The sequence below is a fragment of the Megascapheus bottae genome, chromosome 11 (assembly GCF_031878675.1).
Source record: "Megascapheus bottae isolate mThoBot1 chromosome 11, mThoBot2.hap1, whole genome shotgun sequence".
NCBI classification, from domain to species: domain Eukaryota; kingdom Metazoa; phylum Chordata; class Mammalia; order Rodentia; family Geomyidae; genus Megascapheus; species Megascapheus bottae.
Window position 1 is genome coordinate 63,588,918 of NC_143519.1, and position 12,140 is coordinate 63,601,057.

General features: G+C 42.7%; 1 protein-coding gene across 1 annotated transcript in view; it reads left to right on the forward strand.

Moving 5' to 3' along the window:
- Positions 1–12,140, forward strand: part of Parp4 (poly(ADP-ribose) polymerase family member 4) — a 102,249-nt gene that overhangs the window by 53,747 nt on the left and 36,362 nt on the right. The window lies entirely within an intron of this gene.

Sequence of the window (12,140 nt, forward strand, 5' to 3'; positions counted from 1 at the left end):
CGTATAAGTGCACTCCTCCCACCCAACTACCCCAGCATCTTTGTGTATCTTTTTTTTTTTTTTTTTGTGGGTTATGGGGCTTGAACTCTGGGCCTGGGTTTGGCTCCAAGCTCTTCAGCTCAAGGCTACTGCCTTACAGCTGGAGCCACAGCCCCACTTCCCATTTTCTAGTGGTTAATTGGAGGTGAGTCTAACAGACTTTTTAGTGCCCAGGTTGTCTTTGAACTGTGATCCTCAGATCCCAGCTTCCTGAGTAGCTAGGATTATTGGTATGAGCCACTGTGCCTGGCTATCTTTGTGTATCTTATGAATGGTATATATTATCCTTGCTTGTCTCTAAAAATGTTTTCTCCTCTCCCATTGGTTTTCTTTTTTCTTTCTTCTTTTCCTTTCCTTTTCTTCGTGATGATTAATTAAAGATAAGAGTCATAGACTTTCCTGCCGGGTTGGCTTTGAACCTTTGAACTGCATCCCTCAGATATCAGCCTTCTCAATAGCAAGGGTTACAGATTAAGCCACTAGTGCCAGCTTTGACTTCCCTTTTTATTTTTTATTCATATGTTTGTTTGTTTACATGCTGGTACTGGAGCTGCATGGCACCACATTTTCACTCCTTTTTTTTTCCCACAGCTGTCACTCTACCACTTGAGCCACCATTCCACTTCCAGCATGTGTGTGTGTGTGCGTGTGTGTGTGTGTGTGTGTGTGTGTGTGTGTGTGTGTGTGTGTTCTCAGGCTAGAACTCAGATCCCTGACACTGTCCTTGAATTTTTTTGTTCAAGGCCAGTGTTCTACCACTTGAGCCACATTTCCTCTCCCAGCTTTCTTCGATAGTTAATTGAATGTAAGAGTACAAGCCTCTGGCATTTAGCTTAACTGCATTGGACTTTTTCCTGGTTAATTTGACAATGAGAATCTGGATACCAGTGACTTAGGCTTGTAATCCTAGATATTCATGAGGCTGAGATCTGAGAATTATGGTTGGGAGCCAGTTTGGGCAGGAAAACTCTTATCTCCAGTGAACCACTAAAAAACTAAAAGTAGAGCTGTGGCTCAAGTGGTAGAGCACTAGCCTTAAGAAAGCTAAAGGACAGTACTGAGATTTAAGCTCAGAGAAAAATCTCTTAATTAAATCTTTTGATTAAAAAAAAAGTTCAGGCAGACAAATCTTAAGAGGCTCGTGTGTGTGTGTGTGTGTGCGCGCACACACACACACACACACACACACACACACGCCTCTTGGATTTGTCTGCCTGAACTTTTTTTTTAATTAAAAGATTTTACCACTGATTTTTTACATCATATTTCTTTTTTTCATATATTTTTTATTGTAATTAATAGAAGGATTACATGATATTTGCCAGATAGATGGTACATTAATTCCCATATATTGATACCCTTTCACATGTCTTGGTCCCCATTTCCCTCCCCCCACCTCCGCCCCTCATATTTCATATACCCATATATGAAATATGTGGGTGGACCCCCACCCACATCATATTTCAAATGCCATGTTTAACAAACAAGTATTCAAGAAAGGAATCTCTATATATAATCATTGGCTCATAAATTTTAGAACAGAATTAAAATTAAGCTAAGACTTTGTATGTCATAGATACATATTGATCTATATGGTATAACATTACGTCTATAAAGTATATATCCCATTGTAGATTTTTACGTAGTTAAATTTATATCTCCAGGACCATGTCAATAACCTTGGGTACCCAAATATTGAGTCATCACTCTTGTACTATTTGGATCTAATATCAAGGAGACCATGCACCGTTTGTTCCTTTGGTCTTAGCTTTTCTCGCTCAACATGATTTGCTCTAATTTCATCCACTTCCCATCAAATGTCATTATTTTATCTTGTCTGGTGGCTATGTAGAATTCCATTGTATATATGTACCACATTTTTTTGATAGTCCTGGGGCTTGAAGTCAGGGCCTGAGTACTGTCCTTGGGCTTTCCTCAGTGCCTAATGTTCTACCATTTGAACCATAGCACCACTTCTGGCTTTTTTTCCCTTATGTATGTGGTGCTGAGAAATCAAACCCAGGTCTTCATGCGTGGTAGGCGATCACTCTTACCATTAGGCCAAACTCCTGGCCCCTGTACCACATTTTTTGTATCCATTCATCTGTAGTGAGGCATTTGGATTGTTTCCATCACTTGGCTATTGAGAATAGTGCAGAGATGAACATGCCTGAGCAGGTGTCCTTTTCATATCCTGGATTATGATGCTCAGGATAGATGCCCAGAAGTGGTATGGCGGGATTGTAGGGAGGGTATATTTTCAGTTTTTTGAGAAACCATCAAACTGCCTTTCAGAGTGGCTGAACTAGTTTACATTCCCACCAGCAGTGCAGTAGGGTTCCTCTTTTTCCACATCCCCACCAGCATCTATCATTGTCTGAATTCAGAATACTGGCCATTCTGATTGGGGTAAGGTGGTATCTTAGGGCTGTTTTTATTTGTATTTCCTTTCTGACCATAGGTGATGAGCATTTTCTCATGTTTCTTTACCTGTGTGTGTGTGTGTGTGTGTGTGTGTGTGTGTGTGTGTGTGTGTGTGTGTGAGAGAGAGAGAGAGAGAGAGAGAGAGAGAGAGAGAGAGAGAGAGAGAGAGAGAGAGAGAGAGAGGGAGAATATGTGTGTGGTGGGGCTTTAACTCTGGATCAGAGCTCTTCAGCTCAAGGTTACTGCCCTACCCCTGGGCTTAGATGTTGTCCCTGAGCTCTTCAGCTCAAGGCTACCACCCTACCCCTTGAGCCACAGTGCCACTTGTGATTTTCTGGTGATTAATTGGAGATAAGAGTCTCGTGGATTTTTTAGTGCCTGAGCTGACTTTGAATGGTGATCCTCAGATCTCGGCCTCCTGAGTAGCTAGAATTACAGGCATGAGCCACCATGCTCAGCATTCTTTGCCATTTTAACCTCTTCTTTTGATAAGTCTTTCTTTAGTTCCCTTGCCCATTTAGTGATTGGTTTGTTGGGTTTGGGGGGGGGATTAGTTTCTTGAGTTCCCTGTAGATACTGGATATTAAGCATTTGTCTGATGTGTAATTGGTAAATATCTTTTCCCAGTTGGTTAGCTGTCTTTCTACTTTAGTAGCTATGCCTTCGTCTATGCAGAAACTTTTTATTTTTAGGTAGTCGCAATTGTCGAGTCTCTCTCCACTCTTTTGTGACCCTGGGACTCTGTACCTATTAGTTCCAGTGTCTCTCCTACTCTATTATGTAGCAGTTTCAGGGTTTCAGGTCTGATATCGTGCCTGAACTACTTTTGAACTGTGACCCTCAGATCTCAGCCTCCTGACTAGCTAGGATTTAGGCATGAGCTATCAGTGCCCAGCTTTAAATTTTTTTTCTCACTTTTTTGTTTGTCTTCTTGTCTCCATATTTCAAGTTGGAGACTCTTCCCAATGTGTGGTGACTCTGTATCTCTCCCTTGTAGCTCAGGCTGAGACTTGAGAAGCTCAGGTAGCAGCTCTGAGTGGTCATGGAAGATAAACACAGGCACCTGACAACCATGTCTTTGAAGGTTTCATTATGCCTAACACTCTGCAGTCTAAGTTCTGTTTAGCTTGAATTTCCTGAAGTAAACAATATCTAGTTGAGGGTGGAGACCCTTGGGGCCCCTATGTGCTCACTTGGACCTTTTTTTTGTTTGTTTGTTTTGCCACCTGAGGCTTGAACTCAGGGCCTGAGCATTGTTTTGGGGCTTTCTCAAGGCTAGAGTTCTACTACTTGAGCCATAACACCACATAGCCTTTTCTATGTATATAGTACCCAGGAATCGAACATGGCCCTTCATGCGTGTTAGCCAAGCACTTTACCACTAGGCCAAACTCCCGGCTCCCTGAACCATGTTTTTGTAGTAACTTGTGCCTCAAGGTATGAGCTTTCTCCCTTGCCTGCTGAAGGCTTATGTCACCATGCAAGTGACCCCATTCTCTCCAGGCATCTAGACATCAATTTCCTCCATTCTGGATGAACTGTATATCCCAGTCACTTTGTGGGGACTGATAGGGAGCAGCCCTATCAGTGAGGCTGAGCTTTTAAAGATAAACACCATAGGCAGGTGATCCTAACTACACACAGGTCGTTGTCACCGTATGATGTCACCTTATGGTGTCCAGTCAGCAACCACAAGGATGAAACCACTCACAGGTAGTTGTAACTACGCAGTTGAGAAGGTTTGGCATTTTTACAAAAACAAAAGCAGAATTTGGTAGTTAAGTTTGGCAGGTTATTACAGGTTATTACTATCTGAACCCACCCACTCATCTCTTGATCCCTGGGCTCAATATCTTTATGAGTGCACATCCTTTTTATTGCTTCCCTTATATTGTTGGGAGGCTTAGAATTCTGCTAGAGAGTAAAGGCAAACACACATTTAACCCTTTTAGATGTCCTGCACATCACTTAGATTTGTCCATATCACAACTGTGACAAATATTTAGCCCAGTGCCTGTAATCACAGCTACTCAGGAGGCTGAGAGCTGAGGATCACCAGCGAAGTGCCAGAAATGGTGCTGTGGCTCAGGTGGTAGAATACCAGCTGGGAACGAAAAAAGCCATGTTAGAGCACCAGGCTCTAGAACTGGCACCAAAAAATAGAGCAGACATCTGTCATTCTCATAGCTTGGCCAGGACAGGATGGCTAATGGAAAGCTTTCTCACACCCAGTTACTGGCTAAGTGTCAGCTTGAGTGGTGTCCCCACTGCAGAATGTATCTGCAGGTTGACTCAGGATCATTCACATTTTTTTTCTTTTTTTTTCTTTTTCTGTCAGTCATGGGGCTTGAACTCTGGTCCTAGGTGCTGTCCCTGAGCTCTTCTGCTCAAGGCTACCACCCTATTCCTTGAGGCACAGCACCACTTCCAGTTTTCTGGTGATTAATTGGAGATAAGAGTTTCACGGACTTTAGTGCCTGGCCTGACTTTGAACCAAGATCCTCAGATCTCAGCCTCTTGAGTAGCTAGGATTATAGGCATGAGCCACTTCACCAGCTGTCATTCACATCAATGATGGAATAGACTCAGTAACAAAGAGACAGGCCACACTTGATTACACAAGTACTTTTCAGGCTCCTACTTGCATTATATCTGCCAATAGCTTATTGGTCAAATGCAAATTATGTATTCAGCCCCATTGGCCAAATCAAACAAGGAGATATAGATGCCATCTCCAGGTAGGAGGAGTTTCCAAGTAACATCAGAAAGAGCATCTCAGAGTGGAGAGACCTTGTGGCCATTTTGCCATATACCCTCTTGCCTTCATTGCTTTAAAACTTGCCGGGGCCTCCCGGCAGCAAATTGGGGTTCCTGAAATAAGGGGCAGGGACTGGAAAAATTAGAAGAGAGACAAACACATCGGGTCCAGGAGGCCTGCAGCCCAAGCAAAAACTGCCGCTGCGTTTATTCTTAACTCAAAGTTTATATCCCTTCTTGAGACCAGGGCACTGCCAGGTGTTACATCCAGATGGTTAATCAGGGAACTGTTGGGGGTTACATTCATATGGTAAATCTCAGATCAATTGAACAGGAGAAGGCCAAAAAGCAATAAGACAATCAAGCAATTATCTGATGCAAATCAAAGTACAGTTTGATTCCACTCTTGCTCCCGACATATCCCCCATCTTTATTTTAAAAGAAACACAAGTGCAATTTCTGTTCTTTCCACTATCTCTAATTATCTCATTATCCTGTCTCACTTTCCAAAAATGACTGGTCCCTTCATCTAAAGGGGATAGATGGGCGGAGATTCAGCTTCTGTGACTTCTTCAAGCTGACTCAGGGGCGTTGTCTCTGTGCTTGACCAGGGACCTTAAGAAGCCTAGCCTGTTTTATTAGGGATTGCAAGGATTAGATATCAGGAATAATAATTTGCTCCAAACTGGAGATCATATTTAACATTTAACAACTGCACGAACCATCTTTGGCTACAATAGTGTAGTTACATAACACCCATTTGCAAAGGCCTTTTCTTGATTGTCTGGGGAACTAAATTTCTGCAACCTTAACAATGCTTCAGTTGTCAGATCTAAACAGATTAATAGAGACACAAGTCTCAGATCCACAAACTTTTCCTGAATTTGTGGCTGGTGTCAAAAATAAATAAATAAATAAATAAATAAATAAATAAAAATTTCGCTCAATTAGGGCTTTAAACTACCCACTATCACAGAAGATTGACAAGTTCCTGCCCAGTTATGAAAGGCACGGGCATTAGTAAGGCATGCTTACAAACTATTCTATGACCTCCCGGCTCTGATTAATTTGATCGGCCAAGCACAAGTGACTAAGATCTGACACCATCTCTGCCATCCAAGCAGAGGCTTTCTGCATCATGTCCCAGTAGAGTTTCTCCACACAGGGATAAATGTCCCATTGGCAATTCACTTGCTTAGTTGCTGGACTTGAACTCAGGGCCTGGGCACTGTCCCTCAGCTCTCCAGCTCAAGGCTAGCACCCTGCCACTTTGAGTCCTGAGCTTGGTGCTTGAGTGCTGTCCCCCAGCTGTTCAGCTCAGAGCTAGCACTCTGCGGCTTCGAGCTCCAAAGCAACTCTGCCTTAATAGCACTCTGCTGCCAGATTAGACACCACAATCTCACAGGGACTTTGCTTTGCCCGGGGTTGGCTCAAAACTGCAGTTTTCAGATCAGAGAGTCCTACAAAAGGCCACGGTTCTCCAATTAGAGCAACAAGGTGGTCGACACAGAAATAGTCTCTAAGCATGAGCTTACCTAGAACCTGGAAAAGGCCAAAGTTACATCTGAATAAGGATTGCTGTTCTTCTCCAATGGGCTAGCTGGAAGTTACAAGAGCAAGCTGAAATAGCAATTAAGCAATTACTTTGGTAGTCCTGATTTTCCTTTTCTCTCTTTCTTTAAACATTTAAGACAACTTCACTTTCAAATATTGTTTAGAAACCCATTTCCAATGTTCTTAATAACTTTTACTGATACTGGCTTAAACAATTAACACCTTAGCCTTTATTTGCAATTGAAAAACCTTTAAGGGCACAAAGAACTCCTGCCCTCAGGCCCCCTAGGGCCCAAGGCACTCCTCTTGCCTTTTAGAAAAAAGGGGCTCTTATGCAGTTTAGATTACTGTCTAAAACTCCAACAACAGTTTAAACTCAAATAACAGTTTTTCCCTGATGCAAGAACTATAGACATCAGTGCACCAAAAGTCTAAGTCTGGACTTAGTTTCCTTCCCTTTTTTTTTTTAAACATTCCTTTAAAATACTAATCACATTATCCACATTTTACCATCAGATTTCTAGTGTCAGTTTGCAAGAAAGGACAGGCAAAGTTTCTGACGTTAATGAACAATTTTACATTTAAATCTCTAATACATGTTTCCAAACTTTAACTTAAAGTAATAAATCCCAAATTCCCTAACACCTCTGTGCTGAACAGGATACAATGTTTACAATGTAAACAGCTGTATGCCCTGCAATAAAATGCAGATTTCAGGATCTAGAAAAATATTTACCAGTTTTTCTTTAAGACAACACAATAATTCTTTGAGACATTGTAAAACATTCAAACCTAATATTTTTCTTGAAGTTTTAAGCTTAGATTTACCCAATTGTCTTTGTGTTTAAGTATAAATTTATCCATTGTTTTATACAGCATGCTGACAATTTAACCTTGAACATGTTCACTCACTCATTCACACACATTCATACTCAAAGATCATAAAGCGCGCAAAATTAATATCGGCCGTTCAATTTCCGGAAGTTTGTGTCAAGAGAGTTTTGCCAATTTTACTCTTACAGGTGAGAACCAGGTTCGAAACAAAACTTTTTGCAAGGCAACTTAGCTGGAATTTATTTTTCCAGGGCTTGTTACAACTGCAGACATGGGGGAGCGGCCATGCTAGGCCCAGAAATGTTCAAATAAATAACAAGGATGTGTGCTTGAGTACGCACAGAAAAACCATAAGGATCCATACTTGGAAATGGTACCAATTTTAAAGACAAAACTGGACAAAGAAAAATATGTAACACGAACAAGACAGAGAAGCGGAGACTTTTAAATAAACAGACATTGACATATAACAAGAAAATTGGACTCAATCAGATACACTTAACAGCTATTTTTAGATTTAGACATGTCTTGCTGGTGGGACTCTCAGGTATGCCTTGATATTGACAAGAAACTCAGAAGGGGAAGGGGGGTCAAGGCGTCCCTTGACCACCCAGGCCTCTATTTTAGGCCCACAGTGCATCCCTTTTTTTTTTAAAAAAAATAAAATGAAATAAAATAAAATAAAAAAAATAAAACAAAACACAGACATACAGGGGGTAGGCCGACTTCTACTTACCTCTGGAGGCCTTTGCTTTTCACCTGGGCATCTTTTACAAAAAAGGTTATTAAGAAGAGGGATGGTAAAGACAAAATAATGTCACATATTAAATTGTGTAGAGTCAATGAATATGTTAAAAGGTCCCTACATAATAGTAAAAGGAGGAGAAACACAGCTCATATGAATGTGTGGAACAAGTGGATCAGTAGCAGTCCCAATTGACATGCACAAATAACTCAGGTCCTTTCCACGTCGCAGGATGCACCACTGGAGGGTTGGGGGTGTAGGCCCAGTGAGTCGCTGCTTGGATGGCCACTGTCACTCTCCACGATCCGAACGCAGCGTTCAGGCAGCCAGCGGGCGTCATTTTCTCCTTGTGAAAAAACACATACATGCCCTCGACCCCAGGTTAGAACAGGATCGGGTCCATGCCAAGCACCAGTTAGGGGATCCTTCCACTTTACTAAGGCAAAAGCACGCTGCTCTCTTTTTTTCCCAGAATCACTGAGCAGCAGATAAATTATTTGAATCCAAATTCAAAAAATTTAAAACAAATAAAGCATGATTAAGTATATTCACAGGGGTAGCAGGATACGACTCTCCTTTCTGTATTTTAGCAATTTGATGTTTTAATAATCCATTAGCTCTCTCCACGATGCCTTGACCTTGAGGATTGTAAGGAATGCCTGTAATATGAGTGATATTATAGGAACGGCAGAAGGATTGAAATGCTCGGCTTGCATAGCCAGGGCCATTATCTGTTTTTATTTGCGAGGGAATCCCCATCACAGCAAAGCATCGAATGCAGTGAGAAATACAATGTTTAGTGGCTTCCCCAGCAAGGGGGGTGGCCAAGATAAAATTAGAATAAGTATCTACAGTAACATGAACATATTTTAATCGGCCAAATGATGGAACATGCGTGACATCCATCTGCCAAATGTGATTAGAAAGCAGTCCTTGTGGATTTATACCTAAATGGGGGGCTGGTGAAAAAGGGACACAGTTGGAGCAAGTCTTAACTATTTGTCGCGCTGCTTCTCTAGATAATTTGAACTGTCGGCGCAAGGCTCGACTGTTTTGATGGTGGATGGCATGTGACTGCTTAGCAAGTTCAACCTGAGTTAAGTAAACTCTGGTGGCAGAGTCAGTGACCGCATTGCCCTCACTTAAAGGGCCAGGAAGATTAGTGTGAGCTCGAACAAAGCCAAAAAAACAGGGGTGGTTGCGAGAACAAAGCAAAGTTTGTATTTGGCGAAATTGGGTCTGAATATTGGAGTTAGTAGTTCCAATAAAGGGAACAGTTTCTATGACTTGAAGAGCACGAATTACATATTGACTGTCTGAGTATAAGTTAAAGGGCTCGTCTTGTAACAGGACGAGTGCTTGTAAAACAGCCTCTAATTCCACCTCTTGGGCGGAGGAAAAACCTGTAACCCAAGATTGAGTTTTCCCATTAATGGTCAAAGCAGCCGTTCCATTTGAGGATCCATCTGTAAATACCAAAGCGGCAGAAGATAAAGGCGAGGCCTGTACTATGGAAGGAAATAGAAACGTATGACACGCAGCAAATTGGAGAAGTTTGTTAGACGGGTAGTGATGCAAAATTTTTCCCGTATAATTGGCCCAAGCAATGGCCCAAGGATCGCAATGGGCGAATAGCCAATCTTGTTGTTGTAAATTATATGGGACACAGATAAAATGAGGTTCCTGACCTAAATATTTACGGGAATCCACTCGGCACATGTGTATCAGATTAGCTACCAATTCGTAGTAGGGGGTCAGCACTTTGCCGGGTGTTGATGGTAGATAAAGCCATAAAAGTGGGCCATCCTGCCACAGTACAGCAGTTGGGGAGTGAGAAGTAGCTAAAATGTAAACTCCCCAGGGTTTAGAATAGTCACAATAGGTCATTTGTTGCTGGGAAATTGCCTTTTCTACAATTTGGATGGCCCTCCTGGCGTCAGGATTTAATTCGCGCAAGGATGTAGGGTTGGTATCTCCTTTTAAGAGATCAAAGAGGGGTTTTAACTCTCCTGTGGAGAGCTTTAGATAAGGCCGAAGCCAATTTATATCTCCTAAGAATTGCTGAAAATCATGAAGAGTTCTTAAGTGTGAAGTTTTTAATTGTATTTTTTGGCTTTTAAAATAGTGTGGGCCTAATATATGGCCTAGATATGTAAAAGGGGGGTGTTCCTGAACCTTTTCAGCTGCTATTATAAGGCCAAAGAGGCTCAGGTCTTGCTTTAGTTGTCCAAAGGCTTGTCGTACGACGATAGGGTCAGAACAAGCCAACAAGATGTCATCCATATAATGAACAATATAAACAGAAGAAAATTTTTCATGAGTGGAAGAAATGGCTCTAGCTACAAAACTTTGACATAAAGTTGGGCTATTTGCCATGCCCTGTGGAAGCACAAGCCAGTGATATCGCTTCATGGGTTCTTTAAAATTAACAGAGGGGACGCTGAAGGCAAAGCGCTTACAGTCTTGAGGCGCCAGGGGTATAGTATAGAAACAATCCTTCAAATCTATAATAATCTTATAAGTATCCTTTGGGATTGCCATGGGTGAAGGCAAGCCAGGCTGTAGGGCCCCCATCAGTTCCATTGTGGCATTTATTTTTCTCAAATCCTGTAACAGCCTCCATTTACCTGACTTTTTCTTTATAACAAAAATTGGAGAATTCCATGGAGAGTTAGAAGGGGCCACATGCCCCAAGTCCAGCTGTTCCTGTACCAGCTGCTGTACTGCAATGATCTTTTCTAGTGAAAGAGGCCACTGTTCGACCCATACCGGTTCTTCAGAGAGCCAATTTATGGGATCAGCATGAGGGGCAGGACACAAACGACAGCTCCCATTAAGGAATACCCTAATCCTTGTCTCGTAGGGCGAGACTGGGGTTGGAGCGGCTCTAGCTCCCCCTGTGCTGCTCGGCCTAGTCCCCTAAAGGGGAGGAGGCCTTGATCAAGTAACTGCTTAGTGACCGCAGCACTAGGACTAAACATATACACTCCCATTTTTTCCATGATATCACGACCCCATAAATTAATTGGCAGATGATCCAGGACAAATGGCTGAAAATGACCAGAGTGCCCTTCCTCATCTCTCCAAACAAGGATTGCACTGCTCTGCTGTGGGTCAGTTGCTTGCCCAACCCCCTGTAGGGAAGTCATAGAGGTTGTCAGGGGCCATTGGGCTGGCCAATGTTTCTTAGATATCACAGACACATCTGCTCCAGTGTCTAATATTCCCTTAAAGGGCTTTTCTTGTATAAATATAGTCATCTCAGGCCTCTCTTGTTTTATGCCTTGTACCCAATAGATATCAGAAGATCTAAATCCTCTCTGTCCACATGGGGAATTAGTAGTCTCCCCGGGAGGTAAAGGGACGAGTATTAGTTGTGCCAATTTTTGACCGGCTGGGATCGATACCACGTGTTTCGGGGCAGAGGCCATAACTTTGATTTCTCCAGTAAAATCCTGGTCAATTTTGCCAGGTGTAATCTGTATCCCTTTAAGGGCTGAGCTACTTCGCCCTAACAGCAATCCAGCCACTCCCGGGGGAAGGGGGCCGAAGACCCCCGTGGGGAGAGCTTGTGTCCCCATCTCTGGGGTCAATACTGAGCAGGTGGAGGAACAGAGGTCCAATCCTGCACTGCCTGGGGTGGCACGGAGGAGGCCGGAGACTGATCTTGGGGGGTTGTTAGAAGATGCACTTGTGGCCGAGAAGAGGGAGGGACTGCCCCATGGTTTTGCGGGGCCAGGGGCTGGCCCCTTCTCCAGTTTCCCAAAAGCGGGCGGCCATTGCAATT